Here is a 25,411-nt window from a genome sequence, read left to right on the forward strand (position 1 = left end):
CATTTGCGAAATTGTCTGCCCCTTTCCATAAAAATAAATATTGTTCAATCGCTAGTGATGCCCCATTTTGATTACTGCGATTCTCTCTTGACAAATATAACTGCCAATTTAATTGAAAGACTACAACGTGTTCATAATGTATGTTCCCGTTTCATCTGCAATACTCGTAAATTTGGCCATGTAACGCCATCTTTTGAAGTTCTTTCATGGGTCCGCCTAAAGGAGCGGAGAACAGCACATTCTTTATCTGTTCTGTTTAGAATATTCAACGTTACGGAATCAATATCAGGCCTTACTATCCATTCCTCGTCATCGTACCTCTTTCTATTCATCCTCTTTCACTGTGTCAGTTTGTCGCCTATGGAACTCCTTACCTCGTCATGTCAGAGATTGCCGAACAGTTAATCAATTTAAATTAAACATTAAGAATTACACGAAATTCATTTGTGAGCGTTACTCGATTTTTATAGGTTATTCTGTGTGTTTGTGCAAATTGTCATTTAGGCCTATCATAAAGTAGAATTAGGATATGAATTGTAAATCACTTAATTATGTATCATGTTTAGTCAATATTTCATTATATGTACTGTAAGCTTGTTAATGTGCAGGAAAATTATTTTTATATTTAAGTATGCTATTAATATTACTATTTTTGTCATTATTTCATTGTGTAGGCCTATTTCACTTCGGTAGTGTGGAGGAGAGGCCTCATGGCCTTCACTCTACCAGAATGAATGAATGAATGAATAAATAAATAATAGCAACAAAGAAAGCAATGAAATAATAATACTACTATCACTGCTGCTGCTACTACTACTACTACTACTACTACTACTGCTGCTGCTGCTGCTGCTGCTATTTTCTCCTTGTTTCCATTGTGTTCCCCTTAGTCTCCTTGTGCCCCCCTTAGTTTCATTGTATTCTTCTCGTTCTCATTATTTCCTTTTGTTCTCATTTTGTTCCCTTTCTCCTTATGCTCCCCTTATTCCTTGTGTTCGTCTTGTTTTCCTCGTATTCCCCTTGTTCTCCTTGTGTTCCCCTTGTTCTCCGTGTGTTTCCCTTGTTCTCCTTGTGTTCCCCTTGTTCTCCTTGTGTTCCCCTTGTTCTCCTTGTGTTCCCCTTGTTCTCCTTGTGTTCCCCTTGTTCTCCTTGTGTTCCCCTTGTTCTCGTGTTCCCCTTGTTCTCCTTGTGTTCCCCTTGTTCTCCTTGTGTTCCCCTTGTTCTCCTTGTGTTCCCCTTGTTCTCCGTGTGTTCCCCTTGTTCTCCTTGTGTTCCCCTTGTTCCCCTTGTATTCCCCTTGTTCCCCTTGTTCTCCGTGTGTTTCCCTTGTTCTCCTTGTGTTCCCCTTGTTCTCCTTGTGTTCCCCTTGTTCTCCTTGTGTTCCCCTTGTTCTCCGTGTGTTCCCCTTGTTCTCCTTGTGTTTCCTTTGTTCTCCTTGTGTTCCCCTTGTTCTTCTTGTGTTCCCCTTGTTCTTCTTGTGTTCCCCTTGTTCTCCTTGTGTTCCCCTTGTTCTCCTTGTGTTCCCCTTGTCCTCCTTTTTGCCCTTGTGTTCCTCTTGTTCTCCTTGTCTTCTTCTTGTTCTCATATATTCCTTCTGTTCTCATTTTGTTTCCTTCCTTCTTCTTGTGTTCCCCTTGTTCTCTCCTTGCTCTCCTTGTCTACCAGCTGGGCTGCTCTAGGCGTACCTCTTATTTTGTGCTCGCATACTCGGCACTGCAGGACTTTACCACACATTCAGAAACATCTTCAAGAAAACCTTTAGTATGGGACGTAAGACTTCTGCTTTCCTTGTCTTTTCTTGATGGAAATAATACTGGCCTCCGAAACGGTGGATGTTTGTACTTCTTTGAAATAATACAGAAACAAAAAATTAGTAACACAAATAATATCGGTATTCGACTTAGATGATGGAAAACAGTTTTAAATTTCAAATTTAATTTATTATTCTATGATGATCAAGTACATTAACTAAAGTTGTGTTATTATTATTATTATTATTATTATTATTATTATTATTATTATTATTATTATTATTATTATTTCGACATGCCATTTTCTTACATGAAAAAAGCATTTTAATATATCGTCTATACTTACTGCTAGAGAAATACAAAGCTGTAGGGTTAATGCATGCATTTGAGAAAATAAGACAGAAAGTGGTTATGTATAATGATCTAATAACAGTCGTATCGATATCAGGCTTGAACCAGGCAATGATGAATGCTAACAGAAAATACGGGATGTAGCAAAGAGCAAACACAACAGTTAAAACTATTAAAATATTTGATTTCAAAACACGAGCCTGTATAATCCTTTTGTGACCAATTGATTCTCCAGGAATGCTCTTTGTACTGTGCTTGAGGCGTCTGGACGACAGTCCTGAGAAAATGGCGATCACTGTTAAGGGGATGACACAAAGCGCGAGCAGATCTATCAAACGCATCAGTCGGTAGGATTCTACGAGATCTGGATTCCCAGCATGACAGGAACCATCGTAAACTTGTGCGTGCATGGTTCTATTCACAGCAATGGCACTTGCAATAATCCACACACATGCGACGACGAAAAGAGTTTGAAATCTTTTAGGGAAACTTCGATTGTCGCACTTCGTCACTGCAAACCAGTTCTGAATACTAATGAATACTATGGAATAAACACTCACACCATAAAGTAACTGGCGAAAGAATAAGAAACATCTACACAGTTCAATACCAGAATCCCAATTACCAAGGATGACAATGGAATCGTAAACAACTACTCCTACAAAGAGGGATAGAAAATCTCCGATGGCCAAGTTGAGGATCAGCATGTTAGGAGCGGTGCGCATGTCCTCATGCTTCCAGAATACACAGAAAAGGACGATGTTCCCTATCGACCCAATGATAAATATAACACCTTGGACGCTGGGTTGCACGTATTCGGTTAAATACATCTTGAAGCGTTTGTCTTCTAACTGTTGCTCAAGAAATTGCAGTTCTTCTGACCGATTGTGTAACTCTGCTTTCAATGTGTCCGTGTCTAAAATAACCTGAATATCCTGAACCTCAGATCTGGATTGCGATACATTACAAGATGTCATGAATCTTTGCAGACGATTTGATTCTTCAAGAGCCTGATTTAAGTAGAGAATTAGTGGCTTGTATTTTTCAGTAATATTCTCTAATTCGTCAATTTCGTGTAACATTTGGACAAATCGTTTGTGATCTTCAAGGGTGTTTTCCAACGATTCAGCTTCAGACGGACTTGTATTTTGTTTGGTTAAGTTTTGTACAAGTTCGAACATTTCTGTGTACTGTTTATTGTAGTACATCAATGTATATAATTGATTCGTTATTTGTAATCGAAAACACCACAGAAGTTTTTTGTAATAACGTACGTCCATGTTCTCAGAGTCATTTCTGAGGAGCGTGGTTGGTTGATCGGATATGTTGTTTACAGCAAACCTGTGCGTAAAGTTACGGTTCAGAAATTCGTTCAGTCTGTTTAGTGGCAACATTTCCAAAGTCAACAATCTGTTTTCGACGAGTATGGCCAGTAAAGCACACGTAAGGTTTCTGGGAATATTACATTCTTTCTCAACGTGTGTTTGCGAGAAAACTTTGTCTGAAATTAAATTGTTTGCATAGTATGAAATGTAGTCGATATGATCTTCAGTTTTTCTCTTCGTTGTAATCTTACTTTCGTCATGTGTTCCATTGTTACTAAGAAACTTGGCTAATTTAAAATCGGATATTACACTTCTTTCATACTTTTTAGATTCATCCAGTGTGTCGTTGCTCTTCATACTCAGTTCCGCAAAGATATGATGTACATTGATGGTCATGAGGAGGACGAGAAGTACCAAGTCGAACATATCTGAAACAAAAATTATTTACGTACAAAAAAAAAGATGAAAATATTATATGCTACTAAATAATTTTTTTTAAGGTTGTGGAAAAGAGAAAGCTTTTAGATTTTCTTTGGATATAGAAAAAGTGCGATTATTGCATTTTGGATGTTTAAGGAGAATAGAGCTGATCGTCGACCTGGCTGGCGAGTTGGTATAGCTCTGGCCTTCTATGCCCAAGGTTGCGGGTTCGATCCCGGGCCAGGTCGATGGCATTTAAGTGTGCTTAAATGCGACAGGCTCATGTCAGTAGATTTACTGGCCTGTAAAAAAACTCCTGTGGGACAAAATTCCGGCACATCCGGCGACGCTGATATAACCTCTGCAGTTGCGAGCGTCGTTAAATAAAACATGACATTAACATTAGAGCTGATCCCTCATCCGGGGAGACCCTCCATGTCCTTGTGTGGTCAAAAAGTATGTATGTGATCCCGACAGGTCGCGGCCCTGTAAGGCCCGTGTGGCGTGGGTCGTGTAAATGAACCTAAAAGGGAGAAGTTAAACTAAGGTACAGAGAGAGAGAGAGAGAGAGAGAGAGAGAGGGGGGGGGGAGAGAGGATGTTTAAGGGGAGTTTGTAGTGATCATATGCTATTAAAGACTTTCAGTACAATAGTTTAGGTCAATATTTCTAGATTTCTTAGTGTTAAATGGGATAAAGATTTTCATAGTTATACAATAAATAATTCTGAATTCAGTAGTATCTTTCTTTCTTTCTTTCTTTCTTTCTTTCTTTCTTTCTTTCTTTCTTTCTTTCTTTCTTTCTTTCTTTCTTTCTTTCTTTCTTTCTTTCTTTCCCAGAAGTTGACTTTTTTGACCACATAAGGACATGGAGGCCTCCCCGGACGAGGGATCAGCTCAGTGCCAGTGCCACCTCCGATACAACATAAACATTTAAGACATTACACAGCATTCACTCACACATATGAAAGGATTAAGGGAAGGATCGCCGTCCGTGGCCGGACTTTCAAGAGGTACAATCCCGGCATTTGCCTGAGGAAACCATGAAAACCCTCAGTTAGGATTGCCGGCCCCTGGGATCGAACCCCGGACATCCCGAATGCAAGGCCAGCTCTCTACGACTCCGCTAGCCCTCTCGGTATTCAGTAGTATAAAAGGCAATTAATTAGTTTTTTATCCAAGTGCAAAAGAAAGGCCCTAATTGATAACCTCTTTTCCCACTTTGCTAAATGTACCCCAATTTCAGGTGCGCATTACTTGCTACAATCTTTACTTATATGCCTTGTATTTTTTAAGTAGTCAAGTAATGCATATTGTAATTCTAAAGTCAAATTTAGTGAAATATTTTACCCTTAGTGAAACTGGAAAATATTGAATTTTGAATAACAATTTTCGCAATTTTTTCAGTGCATATACAGGGTGATTCACGAGGATTTACCGCCACTTACGGAGCTTAGGTATTTTCGAAGACATTCTGAACAAAAAATGTCATATAAGCATGTGTCCTAATCTCAATATTTTCAGAGTTACAGTAATTTAAATTTGTTTCTAAAATACCATTGTTCTTTAGTTTTAAGAGTAAAAGAATATTACGCATGAAGAATGAACTATTCAGGAGTATAATTTCTTTAATTACAGTAGCTAGTATTCTGAAGCTAAAAATGTGTTGTGAATTTCATAGTTGCTTCGTACAGAATTTTTTTTTTTTTTTTTTTTCGATTTTTAACTACAAAATTACATTTTTGTGCATTTATCACAACAATTGTTACAAATCATGTCGCTCTTGTACATTCTTCAAGACTATACTGGATGTTCAGTTCAAAGTATGTCATGGCTCGCTGTATGCCGTCACGTGGCTAGTCGATGAGCCTAGAGAATTCAATCTTCCTACACTTCCGCAGAGGTGTATTACTTATCTGCCAGAGAAGTTGCCTAGCAAGTACGGCGTTCATTCTGAAGAGTACTTACCGATACGTACGGTAATGCCGGTGGTGGCAGGAATGCGAACTTTCGAAACATGTACTGAGGTGAGTTTTTTCTTACTGTCGAGATATGGGGAGAGGGTTAAGACGATTACTTACGTATTTGTTGACATTAACTTCGACGGTCAACATGGACACGGAGCATTTGATTTGTGTTGTGGAATGTTGCCTCACGCAACCGATGATAACAAATACCCTGCGTACGACTTGGCTTCACAAAACACAGTTCGAAAGAGGTTATGGTAGCACACAGACCGTACAGACCGCCATCTGTTGCTACGACGTTCAAGTTATACCGTACATGTTCTCAATAACAATTGAACGCCTTGATTAATAGGCAAATTCTCTGACACAAAAGCTGAAACTCGCTTCAAATCGCTGACTCAACAACAGTGACGTCATGACACACTTTGAAATGAACACCCAGTACATTAGGATGCATAATTAAATTGTTCCTGAAGTCGTATGATTTTTAAAGTTTTTTGTGATAAGTGGGTAAGAATAGTTAAAAAATTGAAAAAAAAAAAACAGAATCTGTACAAAGCAATTAACAACACATTTTTAGCTTCAGCCAATTAAAGAAATGATACTTCTGAATAGTTCAGTCTCTCTGTTTGTAATGTTCTTTTACCCTTAAAAAAAAAAAAAAAAAGGAATTTTACTAACACTTCAAATTAGTGTAACTCTGAAAATATTGAGATTAGGACAAATGTTTATATGACTTTTTTTCTCAGAATGTCTTCGGAAATAAGCTCCGTAGGTGGCGGTGAATTCTTGTTAATCATTCTGTATTTTTTCCTCGTGTTGTGTGTGTGATATTCATAAACGCGTAAATGTTCTTTGCAGAACACAGACTGCAGAAAACTCTATAAAATTTAATGTAAATAGATTAAACAGTTTCATCGAGAAATGCACTTAAGTTTGAAAAATATCAACTTACGGAAAACTTTATTTAAAAAAGTAGGGCGTATGAATTACATGCACTGCCAAATTTAAAGAGGCCATTTAAAGGGCTTATCTGCAGATATCCCCCCCCCCACAATATATTTTGTTTTATACTTTTTGGGGACACAAAATAAAAATCGGATTTCTGAACCCTAATCACTACCCAGTCCCCAAAAAATCCGGGCGAGAGAGAGAGGAGAATGTGTTTTATTTCCAAGTCGATTATACCTGAAACAAAAATTAGTTAGCCTGAGGACATGAAATATGAAAATGTTAAATGCTACTAAATACAATTATTTTGTAGGTTGAGGAAAAGAGAAAGCTTTTCTTTGGATTTGGGAGGAGTCCGCCTATAGCATTTTGGATGTTTGAGATCCGGTCTTAAGGGAGAAAGGGGACCATGTGTTTTAGTAGCGGTCACAAGATTTATCTCCGTCAGACTGTTTCGTGGCTGTTTACTTACTGCCTTCTTAATGGTTTAGGGCAGGGTACAGGGATGCGACGGAACACATAAATGATTAAAGGAATGTACAGAGTGGAATTAAAATAACCAGTCATATTCAAGTGACGTTAAGAGAACGCTATAGCTCGCGCAAGAAACGATTACCGAAAACCAATGGTGGCGTTGCTGTCTGTTTTGACGTGTGTATGTAGGCATGCCGAGAGGGGAGAGGTGCGAGCCGATGGAAGTACTGTCTCTTCCAAGAAGATGAACAAATGAGGACATCGCTGTGGAAATAAAGAACGTAGCAAGAGAAAAATTCGAAGCTAATTAAACGCGCAATATATGTTTACGAATGAAATAATAATACCGTGCGATACAAGACACGTATTCACATGCAATGGAACAAACTAAAGTCGTAATGTAACTATCACAACGCAAGACTCATTCTAACGATGTCATCAAATACTGTAGAGAGCTAATACCGGAAAGCAACGCGATTAACATGGTGTCGGGCGGCGACACGAGAACACTAGCGCTGTCTAGCGGCTTGGTTTGAACAATGCTTCCAATATGTATTGCTTCAAATAACGTACGAAGCTCTCTACTGTATTTGATTACGTACATATCTAGGAGGGGTTGGAAGGAATTGTGGTAGGCCTATTACTATATAGGCCTACCACAATTCCTTCCAACCCCTCCTAGATATTACATGAGAGCTAAAGAAATCAGTACAGAACGGTCAGATTTACATTCTCGTTAATTTAATTGTCATAACTATTGAACGAACATTATGATGCTAATAATAATATTATAAAATGTTTTAAAAGAGATATCACATTGGTGAAAAACATCATTAAAGCTACAGTATAGCTACTGCACATACTTTTTAATTGTCCCATTAACTCTCTATTCTCCAGGTTACTGATGCATTACTATTTTAACCTTTCTGTTCTTTTTTCCAGTCACTGTTCTACAACTTACTCTGTCACATTCATTTTTTACAAAACAATTGATCATTACGTTAAGGAACTTATTAACGAAAACATGTTTACAATCTTTACATACTGAATTAGTTTGATCTATTTGTTTAAAAGTAAGGGCCATTAACTTGGTTTTTACACCTTGTCTGCTTGATGAAAGAATTTTTCTAAAGTGCGTGTGAAATGTTGATCGAATAATTTTAGATAAAGAAACTAATAACTTGTGGGAATTAGAAAATTAGCACTGTCATACTTTTTATTTGCAATATGCTGATAAATGCCTGTCAAGTTTTCAGATTTGAAACTAGCTAGTTCCAGTTTGAAAATCTCATGTGGTATTCTGCTACAAGCCCACCCTGTCACATATGTTAATGCATTATCTGGAATCATACTTGATCATGATTGTCCTCTTCAAGTTCAGCGATTTCTACAAAACTGTTTTCTGTTGCTGGATAATCACTGCAGATTCTAAATGAACTTTCTTCAATCTCCTTCTTCGTAACTAAAAAATCACTAACTTCAATTTCACAGTTGCCTTTCTCTGAAGGTGTTAAGAGCTGGCAGCTCATAATTCCTCTGACGGCAGACTTGAATTTACAGCTGTCAGGGATACTGTTATAACTACCCTTAGAACGCACGACAGAGAAAATATTTTCAATACAGTCTTGTGTTATACGTCTTGTAAGCAGGAACCGAAAGTTAAAATTTTGTTCCAGATCTCTCCACAAGTGACGTAGAGCTATTATATTTTGTATCCAACCCTTAAAGCAAGGTGGGTTCGTCTTTTTTTCGCTCAGAATTTTTAATTTTGAAAACAGACTTTCCAGTTTTTGTAGAGTCGTTCAATGACAAGAAGTAGTTTGTAAAGCCCTGCGTGAGGATTTAGCATCGTTCATGGTCGATGAATTAAAACAGTCAAATCCACGATCCACTAGCTCTATAAACTCTGTTGTTTGAAGAGCTTCTTCAGGTTGTGACTGAAACGACACATGAGTTTTTATGGCCTTGCTGACTGAATGACTTAGCACCTGTGCAGCCAGACAAACCCTCATGGGCGAGAAAGGTGGAAGTTCTATATGTTTTTGTCTCAAATTTGGGCATAATCGTGGATTCATATCTTTATCCTTATTATACAGTTCAACAACATGTTGCCACTTGTATACTTCATCTTTGTACGAAAGGTCGTGCCGCTTAAAGTTGTTTCGTACTGACTTTAGGAGATGTGGTGTGTCATGCAAGAAGTACACAATTTCTCCATCTATTTCAATAAATGGTTTATCAACCTCGCATCCCAATAAATTCCTCATTCTAATATTACTGGCTGGCTGGTCACTAACGACTACTTTAGGAAATTAGCCACATATTTACTAACCTCGCGGATGGCTTCGGAAAGAAGATCTTTTAGAACATCACCGGGCGTGGAATTATTAGGTAGGAAATATCCTATTATCTGCTTGTAGTTGGTTTGCAAGCCCCTAATCATAAATACTGAAGCCTGATTTGCGGGTTTCAATTCTCCACTTTCTGTTTGATTTTGACTCTCGTACGGTCCAAATTCTACAAAGCCATCGAATAAATCTGATTTTGCATCATACGAGAAACTTTGTTTCAAAGATATCTCGTCAAGTACAATGGAAACAACTCTCTGAGCTGGTGTCAGACTTCTCGATTTTATCTTAAGCAGTTGCATTATTGCCCATTGAAACCTGGACCCACACCCAATTGTTGCAGCCAATTACGTAAGGAGCGAATAGTCGGCAGACAGAAAGTCTTCCTCAAGTATCGATATGCATTTGATGAATAATAATGCAATGCCAGTGCGAAATTTTTTTCATACTCGGTGTATCGCCTTCCCATAGGTTTTGTTTTTCTTAGCTTCAACTGAGATTTAAGAAATGAATCTTCTACCAGCGATTGATCACATTCTAAAGATGAATGAGATTTTTTCAATTTTTGTACGTCAGCTCTTAGGGTTTGAATGAGTTTCCTTTGTCTTGACATAATTTTCTGCGCATTCCTTAGTTTGTTAGTAAGAAATTGTATTTTTTTCTCAGACGAATTTTTTTCTCTTTTTGGAGTTCTAACATTCTCCAAGTTATCTGTAACAAGATAAATTTTGTGCTTTATAAGGCTTACAATATTATATTTCGAAACATTTTATATTGTAATCATATTTGCTATTAAATAACAATTACGATATTAGGGCCAGGAATATAAAAATACAACAATCAGGGCTTACTTAAAAGTTTGTGACTTTGTAGAATGCATAGGTTATATTAGAACAGGTAGTACTGTATCTTACTTTTGTCACAGTCTATGTAGACTGTGCTTCTAGCTCGCTGCAGGCAACACAAGAAATGTTTCGATCTCCTCTCGCACGGCCGACCCTCTCGTCAACTTATTCAAACCTTTCCGCTTGGAGCGCTGTTAGTCGATGTCGCACATATGACAGCCAGCTTTCCGGTATTAGTATCTACAGTATTTGATGTCATTTCTTTTCTGACTGTACTCTTGAATATCATTCAAGTTATCTCGTGACCTTTCCTCTAGCCCGCTCTTCCTTATCGCAGTGTCTGATTCGCATTCCTTCCGTCGGTAATCTGTGGTTGCGAGACCTATATAACTATGGCAAAACTTATATTACATTTTGTTGTGTTATTCATAATTTAATTATACTTCAAACAATGTTTAACGCTAGAGTCATTATATATCAAACAACAATTAAAACATTGGTAAACTCGCCTGAAGCATTGCACGAACATTTCAGAGGTGATGTTCAAAATGGCCCCCATTTGCTTTTACACATGATTGACACCTCCTCAACCAATTTTGACGCGTTCTTGCGAAGATCCTTGGGTCGTTTCTGATATCTCTAGCTACCTGGAAAATACGCAACTGTACTTTAAATGTTCTAAGTACAGATGTACCAACCTCTCGAGCAATATCGCTCTTCTTCCACCTAATTTAAGATATCCTCCTCTTTGTCGTTTATTTCGTTAGGGCGTTGCCGCCCACGGTTACGACAGCCTGAAACAACACTTCCAGTATCACTAACTCGCTGACAGACTGCGATAAATGTCTATGGAATGGAATATTCCACTCAAGATACCGCTCTTCATAAACCACTTGAGCTGCAAGGGAACTACATCGTGTTTTTTCGTAAATTAATATATCAAGATATTTTCTGTTCGAAAATCATGGCAATATCTGATATATACAGAGCGTTCGCCTACGGGTGGGGCCAGGAAAGCGGCCTGCCTGCGGTGTCGCTTGCGGGAATCGTCTATCCGTAAGCTTCCGCTTTCTATACTATACTCTGTAGGGTTTTAATTTTAAAGGTTTAGCAGCAGTAAAGACTGATGTCTTTGAAACACTAACTTCCTGTGAAACACGTCTTAGAGATTTATTAGGAGAGCGTGTAAATGATGCACTGATTTCATCAATTTTTTCTCCCGTCAATACTCTTCGTTTTCGCTTAGGAATTGTAGCATTTATCGACCCTGTTGTCCTTCATTTGTTAACAAGACGTCTAACAGTTTCTCTACCCTGAATTAGAGCACCCGAATATTTCACTTCAAATTGCCTACGCACCTTTCTACATGACTGTTTTCACATATGCATCATATATAAAAACTCTTTGTTCAAGCGTGAATTTTGCGTTTTGCATTGTTAACAAATATTACACACACGCTGAATATTTATGCAACTGTGTCAAGAAACTGCACTGTACGTGTTAAATACTGCAACATCTGGCTCACAACTGATAACTTGTCGACCCTGATGTTCTTGATTGTCGAGCGTGTCTCAACAACTGCGCGCACAAAGCGGAGTATCAGTACATGCCGCTTTCCTGGCCTCACCCGTAGGCGAACGCTCTATGTGTGTGTGTGTGTGTGTGTGTGTGTGTGTGTGTGTGTGTGTGTAAGAGCACTAATCAACTCGCCGCCTCTCCAAAGTAGGAACTGATACAACAAGGAAAGATCAACTTTTTTTGTTATATGCAACATGAACTATTCATCTTGATAATTTGCGTGGTTATTTTACTTACTTACTTACTTACTTACAAATGGCTTTTAAGGAACCCGAAGGTTCATTGCCGCCCTCACATAAGCCCGCCAGCGGTCCCTATCCTGTGCAAGATTAATCCAGTCTCTATCATCATACCCCACCTCCCTCAAATCCATTTTAATATTATCCTCCCATCTACGTCTCGGCCTCCCTAAAGGTCTTTTTCCCTCCGGTCTCCCAACTAACACTCTATATGCATTTCTGGATTCGCCCATACGTGCTACATGCCCTGCCCATCTCAAACGTCTGGATTTAATGTTCCTAATTATGTCAGGTGAAGAATACAATGCGTGCAGTTCTGTGTTGTGTAACTTTCTCCATTCTCCTGTAACTTCATCCCGCTTAGCCCCAAATATTTTCCTTAGCACCTTATTCTCAAACACTCTGAACCTATGTTTCTCTCTCAGAGTGAGAGTCCAAGTTTCACAACCATACAGAAGAACCGGTAATATAACTGTTTTATAAATTCTAACTTTCAGAATTTTGGACAGCAGACTGGATGATAAGAGCTTCTCAACCGAATAATAACACGCATTTCCCATATTTATTCTGCGTTTAATTTCCTCCCGAGTGTCATTTATATTTGTTACTGTTGCTCCAAGATATTTGAATTTTTCCACCTCTTCGAAGGATAAATCTCCAATTTTTATATTTCCATTTCGTACAATATTCTGGTCACGAGACATAATCATATACTTTGTCTTTTCGGGATTTACTTCCAAACCGATCGCTCTACTTCAAGTAAAATTTCCGTGTTTTCCCTAATCGTTTGTGTATTTTCTCCTAACATATTCACGTCATCCGCATAGACAAGAAGCTGATGTAACCCGTTCAATTCCAAACCCTGCCTGTTATCCTGAACTTTCCTAATGGCATATTCTAGAGCGAAGTTAAAAAGTAAAGGTGATAGTGCATCTCCCTGCTTTAGCCCGCAGTGAATTGGAAAAGCATCAGATAGAAACTGACATATACGGACTCTGCTGTATGTTTCACTGAGACACATTTTAATTAATCGAACTAGTTTCTTGGGAATACCAAATTCAATAAGAATATCATATAATATTTCCCTCTTAACCGAGTCATAAGCCTTTTTGAAATCTATGAATAACTGATGTACTGTACCCTTATACTCCCATTTTTTCTCCAATATCTGTCGAATACAAAAAATCTGATCAATAGTCGATCTATTACGCCGAAAACCACACTGATGATCCCCAATAATTTGATCTACGTACGGAGTTAATCTTCTCAAAAGAATATTGGACAAAATTTTGTACGACGTCAACAAAAGTGATATTCCTCGAAAGTTACCACAGTTGGTTTTGTCCCCCTTCTTAAAAATAGGTACAATTATGGACTCCTTCCATTGTTCTGGTACAATTTCCTTTTCCCAAATAGCAAGTACAAGTTTATAAATTTCGCTATATAATGCACTCCCACCCTCTTGTATTAATTCTGCTGGAATTTGATCGATACCTGGAGACTTGTACTTTTTCAGATTTTCTATCGCAATTTCGACTTCTGAAAGCGTGGGTTCGGGTATAAATGGCTCAGCAGTTTGTATTTCAAATTCGTCCCGATCATTTCTATATGGCCTATGTACATTTAGTAGTTGCGCAAAATAGTTTTTCCATCTGTTTAGGATTGATGGAGAGTCTGCAAGCAAGTCACCATTCTCATCCTTGATCACGTTTACCCTTGGCTGATATCTGTTCTTAAATTCCTTTATACCCTTATATAAATCTCGAATGTTTTTATTCTTACTATTTGTTTCTACCTCATTCAGTTTTTCCTTCAAGTAACCTCTCTTTTTATTCCTAAGTGTACGACTTGCTTCCCGTCTTTCATTGAAATAATTATCTCTCTTCTCCTCAACTGGATCCTGTAAGAATTTCAATTTTGCCTGTTTCCTTCTTTCTACTACCATGCAACAATCTTCATCAAACCACGGTTTCTTTTTCTTAGTTTCATAATAACCTATGCTCTGCTCAGCTGCAATTTTTATACTATCTCTGATATTTTCCCACACGCTATTAACATCTAATTCTTTCTCAACTTCGTCGGAACTTTCTAAAGTGGCAAACCTATTCGAAATTTCGACCTGATAATTTTGCTTAGCTTCCTCGTCCTTTAATTTCAAAATATTGAATTTAGTAATATTAACTTGTTGCTCTACTCGCTTGGCTACTGATAATCTTTCTCTTAATTCTCCAATCACCAAATAATGGTCAGAATTACAGTCTGCACCCCTGAAAGTTCGAATATCTACTATACTAGTATATCTCCGTTTATCTATCAAGATGTGATCTATTTGGTTGTGTGTCAATCCATCTGGAGAAGTCCAAGTATATTTATGTATATCCTTATGGGGGAATGTTGTACTTTTGACAATTAAATTTTTCGATGTGGCAAAGTTGACTAATCTAACTCCATTGTCACTACTAATTGCGTGTAGGCTCTCTTTTCCAATAGTTGGTCTAAAAATATCCTCCCGTCCTACTTTAGCATTGAAATCCCCCAATAAAATTTTCATGTGATATCTAGGGAACTGATCAAAAGTATGTTCCAATTCCTCATAGAAGCTATTCTTTATATGGTCGTCTTTCTCTTCTGTAGGGGCGTGAGCATTTATAACTATGATGTCGCACCATCTACCCTTAAGTACTAAATATGATAACCTGTCACTGATAAATTCGACCTTTTTTACTGCTGATTTTATTCTTTTATGAACAAAGAATCCTGTTCCTAATTGGTGATTATTGTTTCCTTCCCCATAATACAACAAGTAATCTCCTATTTGTGATATGCCATTCCCATCTAACCTAACCTCTTGTACTCCTACGAAGTCTATTCTATATCTAGCTAGTTCTTTTGCTACTAATGTTACCCCTCCTGTTCTATAAAGACTAGTTACGTTCCAAGTGCCAAATCTCAAATCCTTATTCCTTTGCTGTGGTCGTGCCAGAGAATCAGTCCTATTCCGAGGCTTATTATAGGGATACGTAACAAGCTGTTTTTTACGGTGATGGGTTGTTAGCCCTTCGCCCAACCCCCAAGCTGGAGGACCACCCCTTATCGGCTGTCCACGGGTTATTTTACTTCCACTCTGTATAATATCGAAGTAGCTTTTTCTCGTATTATACAGGATCATTTGGGTATAGATAAAATAAAAACACTGTAAAACTTTTATTACTGAGCTTCATTTGTTGAAACTTTGTGCATACAACACTAAAAGATGGAAGATTCCTCAGAGCTCAACATGACCCCCATTGCGCACCCTGCACAACTCATAACGGTGATGCAATTCAGCCCATGTCTGATGTAACATAAGAGGGGCGATTTGTTGAAAAGCTTGAGTAATTTTTACTCTCATATCATCAATGTTCCTGAGTTTCTATGAATAGACAATGTCTTTAACAAAACCCCACACGAAAGAAGTCAGGAGACGTTAGATTTGGGGAGTTTGGGGACCAAGCCAAGAGATAGCTGCTTCTCGTACTGGGTTTCGCCTGCAACCTCCTGCATGTTTTTTTTAACACAGAACCTGTTTGTACAAATGTTCGATACCACAACGTTATGGAATCGCATTTAGGTACATTATGCACACCATACTCACGTCGAAATTCCCTTTGAACTCTTTTAACACTCTCAAATTTAGCATACCAAAGAACAAATAGTGCCCGCTGTTGATTTGTAGTAGGCATTTTAAACATCTACGATTTTCATTTGTCCTTTCATATTATGTACTATCCGTACCCGTGCGCTCCGCTGCACCCGTTAGAAATAAATATAAAGTAATTACATAATTAAAATAGGACATCTGGTCCAGGGAAAATTCGTGGTTGACAGAAGGATAAATCGTTTAATATGTTACTTAAATAGTCGGAGTCATTTGTTTCTATTTCATTATAGCCATCGACGTCGTTCCTGCAATAACTCCTATGTGACATATTGATTTTCAGATTTTTGCTCTATTAAATAACTTAAATAGTTATACAACAAATAATACAATCTCCTATATGTAATTATATTTCCTTCATTTGAAAATGTAAGAATTCACGATCTCCTATGTACCACTGTCATAGAATGAATAAATCTGTTTTTCCTTCCTACTGAAAAATTTTATATTTTGCACATAGGAGTTACGGAACAACGACGCTATAATCTGAGGCGGCGGTGAAAATGTATTGTATTGTTATTTTAAAACTCTTGTATATCCTTAAATATGATTCCTATCAAAATTTTGCTTGGAATAAACCTTATCGGAAATCATTTTTAAAGAAACTTTTGTTATGTAACATTTTTCACAAAAATCAATAATAAGCGAGATATTTCGATTTATTTAATTCAGGCTCCCTTATAACCCCCATTTTAAATAAAGTGTTTTGAATGTCATATAGCCTAAAATATAAGTTACAACGAACTTAATTTATATTCCAATTTTCATCGAAATCCTTTCAGCCATTATCGCGTGAAAAGGTAACAAACATTCAGACAGACAGATATACAAAAATTTCAAAAAAGAGATTTTCATTTTCAGGATGATTAATTATAAATGTTAACACCAATTATTTTTGGAAAAGCGAAAATTACCAGAAAAATTTCGGTTAAAGATTTATTATTAGCATAGATTTCATTACACCGCCTTAGATAGTTATTTTAATTTTAAAACTCATTTCTCTCATTAAATATCATTCCTATCAAAATTTTGCGATGAATAAAACTTATCGGAAATAATTTTTAAAGAAACTTTCTTTACGTAACATTTTTCACAAAAGTCAATAATAAGCGAGATATTTCTATTTATTTAATTCAGGCCCCCTTATAACCTCCCTTTTAAATAAGGTATTTTGAATGCCGTGTAGCCTAAAATCTAAGTTACAACGAACTTAATTTATATTCCAATTTTCATCGAAATCCGTTCAGCCATTATTGCGTGAAAAGGTAACAAACATCCAGACAGACAGGCAGACAGACATACAAACAAAAATTAAAAAAAAGCGATTTTCGGTTTCAGGATGAGTAATTATACATGTTAACTCCAATTATTTTTGGAAAATCGAAAATTACCAGAAAATTTTTGGCTACAGATTTATTATTAGTATAGATTATTGATTGTCATAAATTGAAACTCCCATCTTTTAATCATAATATAACTAGCAAGAAATTTTTCCTTCTATCATAATAGCTTTATAATAATAAATTATATTATCCATACCCAAATGGATCAGACTGTACATGGTGAAGAGTAAGTAATGTCATTAATTTCAAGATGTTATCCTTTGAGATATTTCGAACAAAAAAGTTTAATACAATTTTGCTCGTTTTTAGGAAAAATTTCTTCATATGAAACATTTCATAGCGTGTTTTGGGAAAGCCATTCATTTAATTTCCAATATGCTCAGTCAGTTTAAGAGAGCAGTGTATTATGATAATAAACTCCAAAAGAAATAATAAATAATTTAATTTTGTTCTTTAAATGTGTAGAAATTTGATCCGAACAAATGTAACTTTTCCATGTTGAAACTTTCGTACACTACTTTTAACACTGGAATATAAATAATTGATTAAATGGCGATCTTACTCGTGTTAATTACGTAAGCATGTGCGGCTTACAGCTGTTTCGGTGCTACTTAACACCATCCTCAGAGCCTACTAGATCTCGGCGCTATCTCAACTTCGCTAACCACATATACAATAACATAAATACAGACATGGAAATCCTACACATACAACCCAAAAACCAAAAACTCAACACACTAGAACAATATGAAATATACAGACACACTAAAACACACCCTAATCAAATTCACAACACACAGATCAATTTCAGAACACACACACTATTTGACACAACTCTTCATCACACGAACGCACCCACACAACAAGTAGCGAAGTTGAGATAGCGCCGAGATCTAGTAGGCTCTGAGGATGGTGTTAAGTAGCACCGAAACAGCTGTAAGCCGCACATGCTTACGTAATTAACACGAGTAAGATCGCCATTTAATCAATTATTTGTAACTTTTCTTTCTGAAAAGGGATTTTAAAATGTTGAAAGGAGCTTCTCGTCATCTTAAAAGATTTTGTGATCGATAGAAAAAGTTTGTTGTCTAACAAATTAGGAAAATATGGCACTCCAACAGAAATAATAACATTTTCTCAATATCCTATTCATAACAATAAACCACCAATAACCGCAAAACTCTTAAAACAAATTATTGTTTTACATCATAAAAGTGCAATTGGAGTGGAGATTTATCCTTCGAAGAGGTGGAAAAATTTAAATGTCTTGGAGCAACAGTAACAAATATAAATGACACTCGGGAGGAAATTAAACGCAGAATAAATATGGGAAATGCCTGTTATTATTCGGCTGAGAAGCTTTTGTCATCTAGTCTGCTGTCAAAATATCTAAAAGTTAGAATTTATAAAACAGTTATATTACCGGTTGTTCTGTATGGTTGTGAAACTTGGACTCTCACTTTGAGAGAGGAACAGAGATTAAGGGTGTTTGAGAATAAGGTTCTTAGGAAAATATTTGGGGCTAAGAGGGATGAAGTTACAGGAGATTGGAGACAGTTACACAAATGCAGAGCTGCACGCATTGTATTCTTCACCTGACATAATTAGGAACATTAAATCCAGACGTTTGAGATGGGCAGGGCATGTAGCACGTATGGGCGAATCCAGAAATGCATATAGAGTGTTAGTTGGGACGCCGGAGGGAAAAAGACCTTTGGGGAGGCCGAGACGTAGATGGGAAGATAATATTAAAATGGATTTGAGGGAGGTGGGCTATGATGATAGAGACTGGATTAATCTTGCTCAGGATAGGGATCAATGGCGGGCTTATGTGTGGGCGGCAATGAACCTCCGGGTTCCTTAAAAGCCAATAAGTAAGTATTATAAAAGTGCATATTATGTTATTTTAGTGCAGCTAGGTTGGTTTTTAAGTGCACGCGTGCATGCATATTTCGTCGTTTTTTTTTAGTTAATATGATTTTTCTCCCTCAGAGATTAGAGACGTGAACTTAAAGTAAAACTTATGTCAAAGGATTTACTGAAAAAAAAAAAAAAAAAAAAATAGCCAAAATCTGCTGCCACAGAGTCAACTCTATTGTAGAGTTAGAAACTCCATGAACTTGACAAAACTATTCAGAATCGAAACATTCAGTCATGCGGAATTACAGTAATAGAGGGCTAGAAATCTCACGAGACTCCCTCTGAACTTGAGATAGGGTTAGTGTTAAATTGCAATGCAGAATCGTTCTGTGTATACCAGTGGCGGCTCCTGCATATTTCTTAAGAGGAGGAAAGAAGTTAACAGCACGAAATGACACCTTCTTGAATGATACATGCTACAAATTAGCCTATATGCATACATGTAAGACCAGGTAGTGTTGGGGTTGGCTTTCCCTTCTGTATAGCAATAATATGTTCTTGTAAACTGAGTTTCCTAAATTGTCCAAAATATATTATGTTTTCACTTCCATTCATTGTTGAATAATTGCGCAAATTAACAATTACAAGGAAATTGACAACCTCGTAGCATTTTTCGAGCACACTACAGCATCACATGTGTTGGAAGAGACTAGCTACTAACTCGTAACCGGAACCGTTTTACGGAAAGGGAAATGGGAAATAATCTGAGGAAAGCGAGAACATTGCCCCCACGTGGTCTGTGTTGCCACATGTACATTTTACAAGTTCAGTATCACATGCTTTTGAAGAATATCAGTTCTTGTAAAATCATACTACCATTATTGTTCAAAGCTGCCGGTGGCCGATTAATTTTTTATGTTAAAAATGATGTAGTTTGGATTACCTACTTTCAGTTTCAAATATATTTGTACAAAACTGACAACTTGGCTGTTGCACTGTCTAGTAAACAATGAATAGAAGTGAATTTCAGGGGCCAACTACGTAGAACTAATTCCTCTTTGTTTTACATAAACCCGACTTTAACTTTCAAATATCTACGAAAGTTTCAAACCATGAATAGTAGCCTATATAAAGTGCAATGAATAATATTTTTGATTTATAATTAAAAAAAAAAGTTTACATGGTGTCTTCCATAGCGTTGCGTTAAAACTGTTTTTGTTGTGTCTCCCCCTAGATGTGTTATAGTCCGGTTGAATGCAACGTCGTTAGGTGGCAGCGGTAGCGAGCTTGCTGCACGACCAGTCGGTTTCTATTTCCTGCCCATGACTGATTCAGAGGAGGATCTCCTCCCTCTCCGTTCATTTACGTGCTTTAAAACTCTGCTTCTTACTCTGGTCGCTAGTGCGCTGTTGTCTATGTGTGTTAACTGCAGTAAAGGAGGAATGGAGTGCCTTTCCTCCACACAGACAATCTCGCATCTTTCTCACAGTTTTCTACAGCACATGAGCGCGCGTCGTTTAAAACTCGATCAACCGAGTTTTTCTTATAGCTGTGAACTTGAAAATGATCGAATCTTCCTCGAATTTCAAGGCACATATTTTATTTGGTATTTACTTTCAAAAGAAGAAAATGTGAGGAGGACGTTCCTCCCTTCCCTCCCCCGAGGAACCGCCACTGGTGTATACTAATTTTCGAATGCCTGTAATTAAGAATGTTACTTTTTTTCGGGAGACATACTCCTCACCGCGTTATATCCGAATTCGATGCATAACCGAGCGCGATATATCGGACTACTACTGTACTTACAACGAAAAAGAAAACACTTGTATTCTTACCAAAGTACGTCTTCGTAAGGTTGATACGAGACGAGGATTATATTCCCAAATCAGCCATGAGTAGAAATGCAAACACGACTATCCTACACTCTGTAATGCGTCGTAATGAGTAGTTGAACAGTAATCGCCCTGTGGTCAGATAGCAGGTTCTTTCCCGCTTACGTTGTCACACATGCTGACATATAGAGCGAGCAAGTACGAGAATGATAACAGCACTTGTTTTACAGGAAGCTTGGAATGAGGCAAGTTTCACCAAGCTGAGAAATTTCACAAGGTCGTTAATTCAATGTTAGCAGTATTTACCTATTATTGGAGAGAAATTCGTTTCGGTACCGGAAATCGAACCCAGGACCTCTCAGTTATGTGCGCTGAGCGCTCTTTCCATCTGAGCTATGCCGGAATCCGATTCACGGCGCCGTGGCCGAACTCTCCTCCTCTGTATCATCAATGGCCTACTATCTGCATTTTAGACGTACAAGCCATGTATGCAGCAGCGCATATTTAAATGACTTTATGGCCATTTTCGAAAACAGTTTATCGAATACTATTAACATTAATATAGTCTATATATATATATATATATATATATATATATATATATATATATATATATATATATACATACAGATACAGGTATATACAGATATACAGATACATTATGATTTTTTTCATAGTAATACCAATTATAATTGGGGGATTTGGTAATTGATTATTTCATTGATAGTTATTATATCATTAATAACATTATATTACTACTTACGAATTTACTATGCAAGATTTATAAATTTATATGTTGAACCAAAATGGAATATTCAATTTCATCATTTTATTTTTACTTCAACTTTTATTGCACCTGAGTTTTTGAATGTACTTCACTCCCACCCCTTCTACTAGCGAAGTTCAAACTGTCCTCCACACAGAACAGTACTGAGTTAGTGAGTATAGTAGCCTACGTTTCAGAAATATGTTCGCGTTTTCCAGTGACGAAAACTTCCAATATTGAATCACATTTTCGCACAGGTACTGTCGTCCGTTTCCTTACGTCGCATCCCGATTTCCCCCACCTGCTTCTGCTCGCTCCACTGTAAAGACTAGTGGCTGGGCTTTCTTAGCTCTTTTCTGAAAACATTAATTTCTGTTAGGAATTAATTGGACGTCTACGTAATATTATAAAACTGTTTAAAATAACTTAAATAAAAGGGCCTCATTAAGTAATTAACTATCACGTGATTTCCCCCCCCCTTTCTACGATCCTGCGACATAACCACTTGGACGGACAGTAGATAGCATGTAATTTTATCTGTGCGGGTCGGGCAGAAATGAAGACTGAATTTACAGTACGTAAGGTACTCTTTTATAGAGTAGGTACAGAATTATTTCAAGATGAGTTACTAAGTATGAAGGACGAAACTGGTAATTGGAATTAGATGCAATAGTCTATAGTGCGATAATAGGCACAAAAGATCTGAAGCCTGTATCGAAATGAACGGCCACCATTTTCAAAAATGTGTTTAAAATCCATATTATGATTATTTTTCAATTTAACTTCACTCTCTATATTGTACGCTAATGTGCTGTAGACAGTATAATATACGGTGCATAATGAATACGTTCGCATGGATAACTCAGTTCGTGAGTAAAAACACTTATTGTTAACACTGTACTGTATTTTGATGAAACAAAACCTAATGAAAATTATCAAACTCAAAGTCGCGATATTTTCTACTTTACGTAAATGGATGAACTACTTTTCTTCCCTCCTGTACCTAGTAAAGTGATTTGTTTGTATTTTACGCCAGTACCATCGAACTCCAGTCGTGGAAGGAGGTAGCAAACGATGTTTCCGGATCTCAATCATTAATCCAAAGGTATAGCCAGGTTAATATTTAAAATGTTAGTAAAAATAAAATGATGTTCCTGTATATGAGGCCTCGCCAACCTCATTGAATAATCAAGACTACTTTCTACAGTATAACTTGTCAACATGTAGCGGTATTTCTTTAAAAAAAACAAACAAACAAATGCTGTAGCTTCCTGTTGACACTAAGGAATATGTTACTGGAGCTAAATGACTGTGTGTAGTGTGGAGTGAAGGTAAATGCAAACAAAATTAATAAGTAACTATACAAGGTTATCTGTCCGGCGCCGTGGCGTCGTGGTCTAAGGCATCCTGCCTAGGACTCGCGTTACGGAATGCGCGCTGGTTCGAGTCCCCATGGAGGAAGAAATTTCTGTCAGTGTACGGGACCGGTGCCCACCCAGCATCGTGATGCACTTGGGGAGCTACGATAGGTAGCGAAATCCGGTTACGCAAACCAGCTATAACGGCTGGGAGCCTCATCGTGCTAACCACATGATACCTCCATTCTGGTTGGATGATCGTCCACCTCTGCTTCGCATGTGGCCGTGAGGCCAGCAGACGGCTGGTAGGTCTTGGCCCTTCATGGGCTGTAGCGCCACGGATTATTATTATTATTATTATTATTATTATAATTATTATTATTATTATTATTATTATTATTATTATTATTATTATTATTATTATTATTATTATTATACAAGGTTATCTTCCCATCAGCATTATTTATACCTTTCAGTTGTACACCCTTTGTATGAAACAATTTTTCATTTGGTGTTTGCGTACAAAGTAATTTTGGATGGTCAAGCTAAATGGGACACTATGTATAAAGTTAAGTTACATCGAACAGTACCCATTGTTGAAGGCTAGATAAGTGGAATTAAATTTAATTGCTTTACTTTGGCAAAATAATGTTTCGTTCGTGTTATAAATTTTGTTACATATTTACAAACCATTTTTATGATTCTCCGAATGTTATACAGAATACTAAATATATAGGCTATCTTTTTCCCTTATCATATAACGACAGAAAAATTTTGACGAAGGCAAATTATTTCTTTAGTCTTACCATCGCTGTGCGGTACAATGTCAACCGCAGATATGAGAGGTCAGATTCTATTTCTACAAACATACCTGTTTTCTTTAACTGGAATTGATAGGTATGCTACTTTACTGCGAATAGAAACCTTAAATTTGTGTATAAAAGCTTTGTTAAGTTTGGAGTTATTTATAATTTAAAAAATGTAACTTTTTGACTCTCGTCGTGTAAAATACTCTACGCTACTGAATATTTCTACAAAGACTAGAGGCTTGTATCATCAAAGGGGATCTTAAGCATCTTTGTATATTTTAACAATACTTAAGGCCCATTCACAATGAAAATTAAACATAACCGTAACATAAACACAGAAGTTTGCGCTCAGGCTACCAAATGGGATCATTCACAATGATTCACATAAGCATTGACATAAACATTGCCGTAAGACGTTAACATGAAAGTGTGCAAACTCCAAACTTTCATGCTTATGCTTACGTGATTTGCAAACAGAACACAATCGTGGAGCGCTGAAGTATACGACAGAATATGAGGAAAAGGCGTCGTTGTTATGTTTCCATGGTTACCAAGTATGTTTGCTGTTATGTTTATGTTCCCATCGTGAATGATGGTATGACTTCTTGATTTTACTGTAACGTTAAGTTAACGCTTACGTTATGTTTAATTTTCATTGTGAATGAGCCTTTACAGTTTTCTACAGGCAACAGTGTAATAGTCTCATATTATACTTTGTGTGAAAATATAAACTAATGGGCACCACAAAACATAAAATATTTAAAAACATTTTGTAAATAAATATGAATGCAAGGTAATTTATATGTAAATTACTTACAACTTTTAAAGAAAATTCCATTACCTGATTAAAACAAAATTGTAACTCGAGCTAACTCCAATCACTGCCATGCCTTCCAACAGCACAACGCGCAAAAAACGTAGCTTCATCGAAGCTTATTGTATTAATTCGCGCACATATTTGTGATTTCCAATAAAAGAAATGGATGGATTGATATCTTTTGGGCACCATAAATAAAAATTTCGTAAAAAAATAATAAAATGTAGCCTATCTTACCTTGGAAAACAGTAATTTCGAATAAATTCGTACTAAAAACGAAATTTTTGCGTAGCCTATACACACAATTTCGCTATATTTCCGGACTTTAAGCTTAAGATATTTTAATCTGAATTAGGCTACTTGAAACGTGAAATTTTTATATTATCAGCTGAAAAACTGTATTTCGCGAATTCGTGATTTGCGAAAATTAGATACCATCTCTAAGAATTGTAATGTTGGCCTTAATCGATAATGAACTGACAATTTAAACATACCTCTTTACTTTCTGATGATGACTATTCCAAACTGAATCATTCTTTTGAGTATTGTTATAACACAATGTTTGAATATTTTTTCTGCCATTGGACTCTTATTTGCATGAAAGTAGTTACTGTCTGTAAAATCTCTTGTTCTTCTGTAAATTCTTTGACATGAGACCTGTGAATACTGAAAATGCCCACAT

The 25,411-nt window shown here is 36.9% G+C and overlaps 1 long non-coding RNA gene across 2 annotated transcripts; it reads right to left on the minus strand.

Annotated features, from left to right (window-relative positions):
* Window positions 1–1,615: 1,615 nt before the first annotated feature.
* LOC138692180 (uncharacterized) lies at window positions 1,616–25,411 on the minus strand. Of its 2 annotated transcripts, none has more exons than XR_011330026.1 (3): window positions 25,224–25,411; window positions 10,940–11,077; window positions 1,616–3,855 (listed from the first exon to the last, which is right to left on the minus strand). It is a non-coding gene; the product is annotated as an uncharacterized lncRNA (long non-coding RNA). The 2 variants fall into 2 exon arrangements; XR_011330025.1 differs by lacking the exon at window positions 25,224–25,411 and adding an exon at window positions 20,983–21,130 and having other exon boundaries at window positions 1,617–3,855.

The sequence above is a fragment of the Periplaneta americana genome, chromosome 2, assembly GCF_040183065.1.
Source record: "Periplaneta americana isolate PAMFEO1 chromosome 2, P.americana_PAMFEO1_priV1, whole genome shotgun sequence".
NCBI classification, from domain to species: domain Eukaryota; kingdom Metazoa; phylum Arthropoda; class Insecta; order Blattodea; family Blattidae; genus Periplaneta; species Periplaneta americana.